At 39.6% G+C, this 9,406-nt stretch overlaps 1 long non-coding RNA gene across 1 annotated transcript; it reads left to right on the forward strand.

The window, feature by feature from the left end:
- The first annotated feature begins 3,277 nt into the window (after positions 1-3,277).
- Positions 3,278-4,084, forward strand: LOC113333352. The gene is made up of 2 exons (XR_003351941.1): positions 3,278-3,560; positions 3,843-4,084. It is a non-coding gene; the product is annotated as an uncharacterized LOC113333352 (long non-coding RNA).
- The last annotated feature ends 5,322 nt before the right edge of the window (positions 4,085-9,406 follow it).

Consider the following 9,406-nt stretch of genomic DNA (forward strand, 5'->3'; position numbering starts at 1 on the left):
GCGAGGGTCGTGAATCTACGGCCTATTGGTCGACCTATAAGCCTGGAGACGCTCCCGATTACACTTCTGCCAATTTTATCGTGAACTACCGGAGCGGGACAGCTACCAATGGCGACCTTGCTGGTTTTGCTGCTAGCCCTCACCGTCAGAAATCTATGCCCGAGGGTGTTGACAGATTGATGCTAGATGCTGATCCCCTTGGTAAAGGTTCCAACAATCGTGCTCGCCACACCAATGACCTATACTGGGACCGAGTTCCACTTCTTGTTTGCGGCCAAATTTTGCATGGTAGCTTTCCTCCTCCTCAATTTCCTGCAGAGCCTTATCCATTCTGGGTGATTAACGATGATAAGGTATGTTGCTTTCTTTCCACTTTCTTTGATTCCTGTTGTATCGGATTAGTGTATTGATTACTTTCTTGTCGTAGGTTAATCCTCAGGGAGAGCCTATCAAATCGTCTTCTATTTCCAAGAAGAGGAGCGTTGGCACAAGGGTCGAGGAAGACCAGGGGAAGGTAACAAACATATAGATTTTATTCTAAGTACATGTACTTGCCCCTGTTTTTTGCCTTCACGTGTTCTGACGCTGAACCTTGTGCAGAATGTAGTGGCATAAAACCACACACTACATCCAACGAAGTATAAGATGATTTAACACAAAGTGAAGATACACAAGCAAATGTAGACACGAGGATATACGTGGTTCGGTATGATTACCTACGTCCACGGGGTGAAAGGATGAATGTTCTTATTTCTCTTCTTTGGTTACAAGTTTTTCTCTCCTTCTCAAATGGTGAAGCTCTCACCACTCAAGTATGATGCCTTGTCTTTCTCTATCTCTCTCCCAACCTCTCTCTCTCTCTCGACCTTCCCTTATATTTATAGGCCAAGGTCGACATACAACAGAATTACAATGTTGGTCACATTACATCAATTTAGCTGTTCCCTATCGGACCTTCACTGCTCGCCCGACTTTCTGGTTTGACCGATAGTTCTTCACCCGAGGTCGAGTCTTAATCGTCTGGTTAAAACGATGTCTCCCTTCTTTCTTCTCGTTCATTTGTTTGAACATCTTCCTTCGTCTGACCGAGTGCTTGCTGATTGTTCGTCCGACCTGTCAGAGGATAAGGGTCACGTCACATCCTACAACTATTGGGCCATCACGTTCGACCCACGTGATACCTCGCTCTTTCCGCCGTTTGGTTCTATCTTGTGCTTCGCCGCTCTTTGTTCTTTGGTGTATCACAGCTTAGGATCTTGCCACCTAGCGCTGTAGATTATCTACACCTACAACAACTAAGTTAAGAATTTGATCAAACATAGAGAATCTTACTTGGTGAAGTAAGATTATAGAAATGAACTGGGGGTTGTTGTTGTTAATGGGGTTGCTGCTGGTGCTGGTTATGATGGTGAAGTTATTGTTTTCTAGTTGGGTTAATATGATTTTAGGATTAGGATTTTGTTGACGAAGAAGAAGATTCTGGGTTTTATTACTAGGGTTCATTTGGAGAGAAAGAAAACGAACAGCGAAATCTGTTTTTTATTTGTGAATATTTAATTCCAAGTCCACTGAAGTGTGAGCCGTGGCGATGGTGGTCGGAGTAGAGGATTACTGGGAAGGTGAAGAAATTAAAACTTTTGACAATATAAGTTTGCTGAGGTTAAATTTGTAAATCCAAAAACGTTTTTATCAAAAATTACAAAAAATATTAAATATTTGGGTCAAACTGAGATTTTGACAGTCAACGTCAGGTCTAGGTACCAACCCTTAATATTCGAAATGTTGGGTACCATCCCTAGGTGTTGGGTACCAACCGATAAATAAACCTTCTTATTTTTAAAGGACGAGTTGAGTTAGGTGTAATATGGATTAATCCTTTCTATCTCTTCCTTAGAAAATTATCCGACCCCTCAAGCAATGAATTTCATTTCTATTTTCTAAGAACTGCAATATTGGTTATGTAACACTTTAAATTTCAGACTAAGATAAAAAAAATATAATTCATGCAAAAATCTAAAATAAAATTTTGTATGTTTATATAAACTTTTAAAGTTTGGTTTTAGCCGTTTAACAGTAACATCTAAATCAATTTTAGGTTATAACCGAAATCTTTTAGAAAATAGTAGAGGCAGACATCATGATTTTATAGTTTAGAATATGAATCATCATCAATTTAACAATATATAGATTCATATTATTTTTAGAAATTTCGTTGCAATGGCGAAGATGAGTAGGGTGGGAAAGATCCAAGTTTACAAGTAGAAACTGATTATGGATATATAGTTTTAAGAACTTATATATAAAAAATTGTAAATCCAAAGAGAACTGGGATATACAGGAGAAAGAAGAAGACGACGGATATTATGCTCAGTTGAAATTCCTAAACTTAATTTCTTCACGACCAAACACACAACAAAAACGAATAATTTGCCACATCATCAAAATCAATGACCATTGGATCTGTATAATCTTGTGGCCGAAAGGTTTTGTCAAATCCTTTTGCTACACAATCCCGACCCTTCAATTTTCAAAATAATTCATTTGTGTAACTTAGTTCATTGTCAAGGAGATGTGATCATATAAATGATGCGTCAAATCTAAATAAATATGCTACTTACCATAAACTACATTGAGACATATGTGAGGGTGTCTGTAAATGTTAACATTTAATGTTGGGTGCATGTAGATGTTGATATTTAATACAGGGGATTTTTTTTTTTTGAAACATTTAATATAGAGGATGAATGTATGTATTAACATTTCATGTAGGGGTATATGTATTATGCAAAAAAAAAATATTTTTCTCTAAAGATCAAGAACCCTGGCTGATCTACGAGAGTCTCAAAAAAATTTCCTTTTTTTTTGGTTACCTAATGCTTATTGAGTGTACGATGTTGATTCTATTGTTCGATCTTAATTTAGTTTTTGTGTTTGATACTGATGATTAAAATATTTCTGATTTATTAGTGATAATTATGAAGATTTTTCTCCTATAAGCTAGGTTATATTTTATCCACGCCATTGAAAAAATCTCACTACCAAAGAAAAGTTGAATTAGCGGTGAAAAATGAACTATATTGTATGTTTGAAACAAAATAGTTAACAACTTCTTTTAAGGATAACCGTAAATTTTTATAACTAAATATTGTTTGCCAAATTCACTTACGTGCCTTTATATTTCTTCGTTGTACTTTAGAAAAAATTGGTTATAACTAAAAACAAGCGTCTAAAAATAGCATTAAAAATATTGAACTCCCATAAATACCTCCTTTGATTCATCTTTCATATTCATCCCTCATTCTCTCTCTAGGTACCGCACCATAGTCTTTCAAAGGAGAAAAGGATCAAATAACAGGTAGAAATGGCAGAAACTAAGAGAATTGGTATGGTGATTCTTTTTATTGCAGTGGTGATATCGTCTTTATGTGTTGACGAAGCTTATGGACTATTCGAGTGTTATAAAAATTGCATGCACGAATGTATTGCCGAATATTGGGATTGCGTTGTCGGCTGCAACTACCATTGTAACATACCGATGAGGGAAAAGACTGGAATGCCGGGTAAGTATTGCAGTATCTATGAGATTTTTGTTTGTTTGTAGATATGGTAAAATTGTTAATAGTAATTAATCCTATCTAAGTATTTCCTTATTGGAAATTATCCCTTTTTTTGTAGAACTTCTAATGTAGTTAGTCTCTAAGCTCAATTTAGTTTTACTTTCTTGTTTCAAAAGCATGCCAACACACCTTTACGGGTACCTAATCTCATTCTATCTTTTTAAAATGGTTTCTTTGTTGTTTTTAGTTGATTTGAAACTAATGCATGATCATGGATGATTGCAGGAAAACCACGCATCTGAGCACCCTATGATTATTGATGTGCGAAGGACATTTTATTACAAATAGGAGATAAGCGTGGAGACAAAATACAATATACAAAACATTCAAAAATTATCTTTTCGATGTAATCGTTTTTCTCTTATTTGATATGTACATCAATATATAAAAATGTCTATGTGTTTACATGAAAATGTGGGTTTTTCTAATTGATCCATAAAAAATTATGAACTATGTGACTTTGGATATAACTGCCTAAATTGGTTACTAAAAATACAGGCAATTCTTTCCTTTTCAAATAACTTAGCAAACATCAACTAAACATGCTAAAAAGAGTTTCCATGTGAAAAGGAGAGGGTACCAAGTACGCTATCAATTTTTTTCGTTCGTGAACCTATAGGACAAACTTGTTACAGTTAGTAGTATAAATCAATAGTTGAGAGATTGTACCTGAATTGTAAAACAAGTTCCTTGTACAATTTATACCTAGAGTTACGAAACTGTGTACACAATTGTTTAACAAGGTAAACCTACTATGTACCGAAACTATTCACAAACCCAATTTCAATAAGAAAAAGTCTTGTAATTTATATCTCAAGATACGAATTCGCAAGAGCATGTAGGTATAGTTCGAGTTAAAAACTATTTAGGTTGACTATCAAATCACTAGCTTTTAATTTAATTATATGAAACACGAATATAATATCTAAGTTAAAAGTAAAGCAAGACACAAATAATTTTGTTAATGAGGAAAACTGCGCTGGTAGGAAAACCCCGAGATCTCGTCCAGCTATAGATACTATCCTATATTGGAATGCGGTTCGTATTCTGGTTGAGTTACATACTAGCTTATTGCTTGAATATTAATTTCTGAGATTGTCCAAGTTAACCTTGTCATTATATCAAGTATCAGATCTTTCTGTTGATCCATGCTACTGATTATGACAAGTTTTTCCATACAGGTTTCCGTATCAACATTTGGCGGTGTACTTGGTACCCCCTGCTTTTCAACTATAAATAAAAGATTTATGTAAGATACACAAATCATCTCTTGGAAAATTTGTGTTTGCTGCATAAAGTTATTTTTCACTACTTCTGATCTTCAAAAACAAGAGTGAGTCAATAGGACTTTGCTTGGGATCACAAATAAAACAGTTTGTAATAATCTTATTAGATAGTTACGCAACTTGTATCTAGGTTATTTCAATAATTACTGTCTATTCAAAGGTCATTCTCTTCTGAAATAGGCCATTCAAGGATTATTAATCATAAACCCTAGATTTGATAGATTTCAATATAAGATCATAAACCCTAAATTTGAAGAAAGATTTGCTAAGATATGGTATAAAGACTAAAAGAGAAAGTTTGATAGAAAGATAAAGTTCTATATAAAGGGAAAAAATAAAAAAAGTGGTGGGACAGGCCAATCGAACCAGCCAACTGGCTGGCATCGGTCCCGTCAAAAGTCTTTTTTATTTTATTCCTCTTTCTTCCATTAATCCTCTTTGATCCATATCTTTCTCTTTAGAGCATTATTGATATGTACACTCATGCCAATTTTCTCAGAGCTAACCGGTGGTGGCCCATATGTTCGGAAGGAAAATATTCATAACAATTCATGGAAATCTGCTGAGAAATCCACAAATTGAAGTAATAATATATTTTGGAGAACGTGAAATATTTTTAGGAAACATTGTTTCCTAGGTTGAAATCATACATGTATCATGCACACATAATCAACAACTATATACAATAGATTATATCGATGTCGTATTTATGAAGTTCAAAAGATAAGCGTTATACTTCGTAATTCAATAAATTCCTTCACCACTTTGATCACAATGTTATGACCAAGTCTAACCACTAGAGTATTATCTGTATACATCTGTTGATGGTGGATTTTAGTTCAAGGCTAAAATTATGAAACCAAATTTATGCGCTGACATCCTGCAAAGGATAAAGCCACTGATAAAATGATGAATACTTCTTCACTTCGCTAATTTACCTAGAATGGAGCATGTGGCAACAATCCCATGTACCCTGTGAATTTATAGCATTATTAATGCATGCTTAGCCTTGTATTTCCTGTGTTGTTCCCACTGAACTCTCATTATTGGTGCGACATGACGACTGAGTGTTACTCTCAGCAGAGTAACAAGAATCCCCAAGTCTCACTAATGAGGCATGCACGAAATACTTGTACAGGCTACAACTCTCGGTGTGTTATACTAGCCCGATTAAGCATATTTGAATCTGGACTGACCATATCAGTCTCAGAAACAATCACGACCACACAAGTTGGCCGTATGATTAAACCAGCCTAGACGATCCTCAGCAGGAGCAGGCTACCACCTTAATGACCACCAGCGGGCCCACTTATGCCCTGGTCGGTCGAATACATACCACGCCTCCCAAACGGCCACCGAACACCAGCCTAGAATGGGATGGTTGGGATGGTGTTGAGCAGCTTGGAAAATCTTGTGCGCACAAGACCACGTGCGGCAGTCTCAAATTCATCACGACCGTCCAACTTCACCAGCATGATTGGACGGCATGGATTATCCCATGACCGGTTGGACAAAGCTTTTCCTGCACACCGGCGGGCCCCCTTCACACCTGTATAATCTATCCTCCCCTGACCTAGCCACAGAACCATGTATGGTTGCCCGAAGTTGGGCCGGCGTGAAAGCTTAAAGGGTCGCAGGAAATTACACTAAAGGTCTCAAATTTATCACGACCATCCAACTTCACCGGCATGATTGGATGGCTTAGATCATACCCATAGCCGTTAGGCAGGTATTGACGTGTTCATCACCGGCCCAATATGGGGCCCACATGGTCGGCCTCCCCAAAAGATGAGCGTGGCTTGCTAATTCGTCCAACCAAAGTAGCGTGGACGTGAAACCCTAATTAGGGTTTGCGGCACATCACATGTGTCGCAAATCAGTCTCAACCATCCATCTTCGCAGGCATAGATGGAAGGTATATATGTAGATTCAAAGGGCCTAGAGCATGCCAACACAATCACCATGGTCCCGTCTACATGTGTGACTAATCGGCGAAGGCCGACCATGACTAGGTGCCTCGATTCGTGCGCCCAAACTAAGCATGGTCGTGCGGTCCCAATCGCAAAACGATCTCGACCACTCAACTTCGCCGGAAAAATTGAGTGGCTTAGATCACATCTCCATGGGACAGTGAGGTACAAACACCTACACCAGCATGCCGTCTAAACGCATGCCCAATCGGCCCTGCCAAAAACCTGTCCCATGCTTGGATTCAACCAAGCTAAAGGTTGGTGTTCGAGCACCTCCTAAACCCTAATCCGACGGTCGCAGATGTGGGTCGCAATCCATCTCATCCCTCCAACTTCACCAGCCTGGACGGAAAGCCTAAGACAGGAGTTAGGCGACCAGTGAGGTATCACCACGATCTACGTCCACCACTCTTCCACATAGAGTGATCGGCCAAGTCGGGGCTTACCTGTACAAACTCCAAACGATCACTCGAAGATGGCTGGACATGATGCTATTTTCCGCGACTTACTCCGTTAAGCCTTAAAACAGCGATGCTTCATACACGCTGAATATATTCGATGCATTACATACATATAATGCACACGATATTTCACAAATATCGACTTCCTAAATAACTTAGTTATTTAATCTAGCATCACATGCTGCTTTCTGTGGATCCCACGATCCACACTCGAGACATTAACCATGTCACAAACTGGGGGATACATACTGGGGTACTGGTCTGGTGGTTTACAACGTGCAGCGCACAACGCGCCATCACAAGAACGTGTTAGGAAGACATGGCCGGTTAGTGATGATGGGAAAAGTGGGCAAGACTGATCGTGTGACACTAACACACGCAACTCCACTACTCCACTTCCTCCACGATAGACGTGGGTAAGGCACAATGACTTGTATAAATAGGTTCTCCTCCCTATTTCCAGAACAGAGACAACAGAAACCAAGTGTTGATACAATCGTATCCAAACACCAGAACTGATAGCTTACATTCTGCAAGCCAGTTCAACTTTCTGATACAAGTCATACATAGCCAACACCTCCACAATATCAACACCTTCTTCTCTTTCCTCCCTAAGATCACTTTACTTTGTGACCGAAGCAAGTCTGGAATGACCATTTCTTGGTTTAGGCCAGAATTGTACAAATTGGTTTCTCGAATCACAAGCACTCCCGTGCAGTACATTTGTTTAGGGTTTAGATTCATTTCTCATCCACACACCCCAAATTACCAAAACCGGAAGAAATAGTTTTCACCCATAAAAAATTGGCGACCACGGTGGGAGGTTAATCTCTCGGTTGTAAAGGCAATTTCTTCAAAATATGATTCGATTTCATCAATTTTGAAGGGGTATATCTTAGATTCAATTCAATCATCAACCTGTTTCAATATGGTAGAACTTAGGTCAGGATCAACAATCAATTCTGACGGAGCTAGTGAAGATAACACTCTCAATATTGACGTACCTGTCAGTGGAGATACTGTAGTCAATACATCTCGTGGAGTCGTCTCTTCTACCACCAACGCCAGCGAAGCAGGAGAGGTCCCAGTAAGCGTAACGCCTCCTATCACCAGAGCCATAGCAGTCGCGAATCCCGGCATCGCCTCAAGTGTAACGCCTCCGGCGATCACCAGAGCAACAACTTCCACTCCTTCATCAGGACGAGGAGCCGGAGGAGCAAGAGGAGGACCATCTCCCATTACCATTGCAGACTTGATGGAGAGGCAAGAAGTTCTTGCTAAGACTCAAACGGATATGGATACAACTCATAAAGAGGTACTCGCTTTTCTTAAAACATTAACTGATCGATTCCACAAGAGACGCGGCAGCCCTGGAGCCAACAAGGAACGTATTCAACGCACCCGGAGAAGGTACTTCAGCAGCGCGGGCTTACATGGACCTGATCAAAGAAGCAACATCAGATATGAGCGGTCATATCATGAAGACTCCTACACCGGGGACTGATCCTCACAACGATCCTCCTCAAGTCAATAGTTTCACTATGAACCAGAGGCCGGATCAGGAAGCAGTTTCTCTAGGAAAGTTTCTGCGAACTTTTACACCTCTCGAAGAATCAGCGGGCGGAGACGTTTTGCTGCAATCAACCAGAATAAGGGCACAACCGTGCCCTACATGTCACCGCACGCGTCAAGGATTCAGAGTTCAAGAGGGCCCTTATCGACACAGGAGCGTCTTAGAATGTGATTACTCACAAGACTCTCAGGACATCCAAGGTTCGCCAAGGAAAGGTCGTACAGAAGCCTACTACACCGACAAGCCACGAGAGGAAGTACCGGATGCTCCACAACAGCTGCAGGACGATACCAATTCCATAACTGATGAGCTCGAAGTGGTCAACATCGGGGATGAGGAATATCCTAGGCCTATCTCCATCAGTTCGACCTTGTCTGCGGAGGAACACACGATACTTGTGCAACTTCTCAAGGAATACCAGGACATATTTTCCTAGACGTATGAAGAAATGCCAGATTTAGATTGGTCACCCATCATCTACATGTCATACCCGGATCCA

This window comes from Papaver somniferum, unplaced genomic scaffold (assembly GCF_003573695.1).
Source record: "Papaver somniferum cultivar HN1 unplaced genomic scaffold, ASM357369v1 unplaced-scaffold_132, whole genome shotgun sequence".
In the NCBI taxonomy this organism is placed as follows: domain Eukaryota; kingdom Viridiplantae; phylum Streptophyta; class Magnoliopsida; order Ranunculales; family Papaveraceae; genus Papaver; species Papaver somniferum.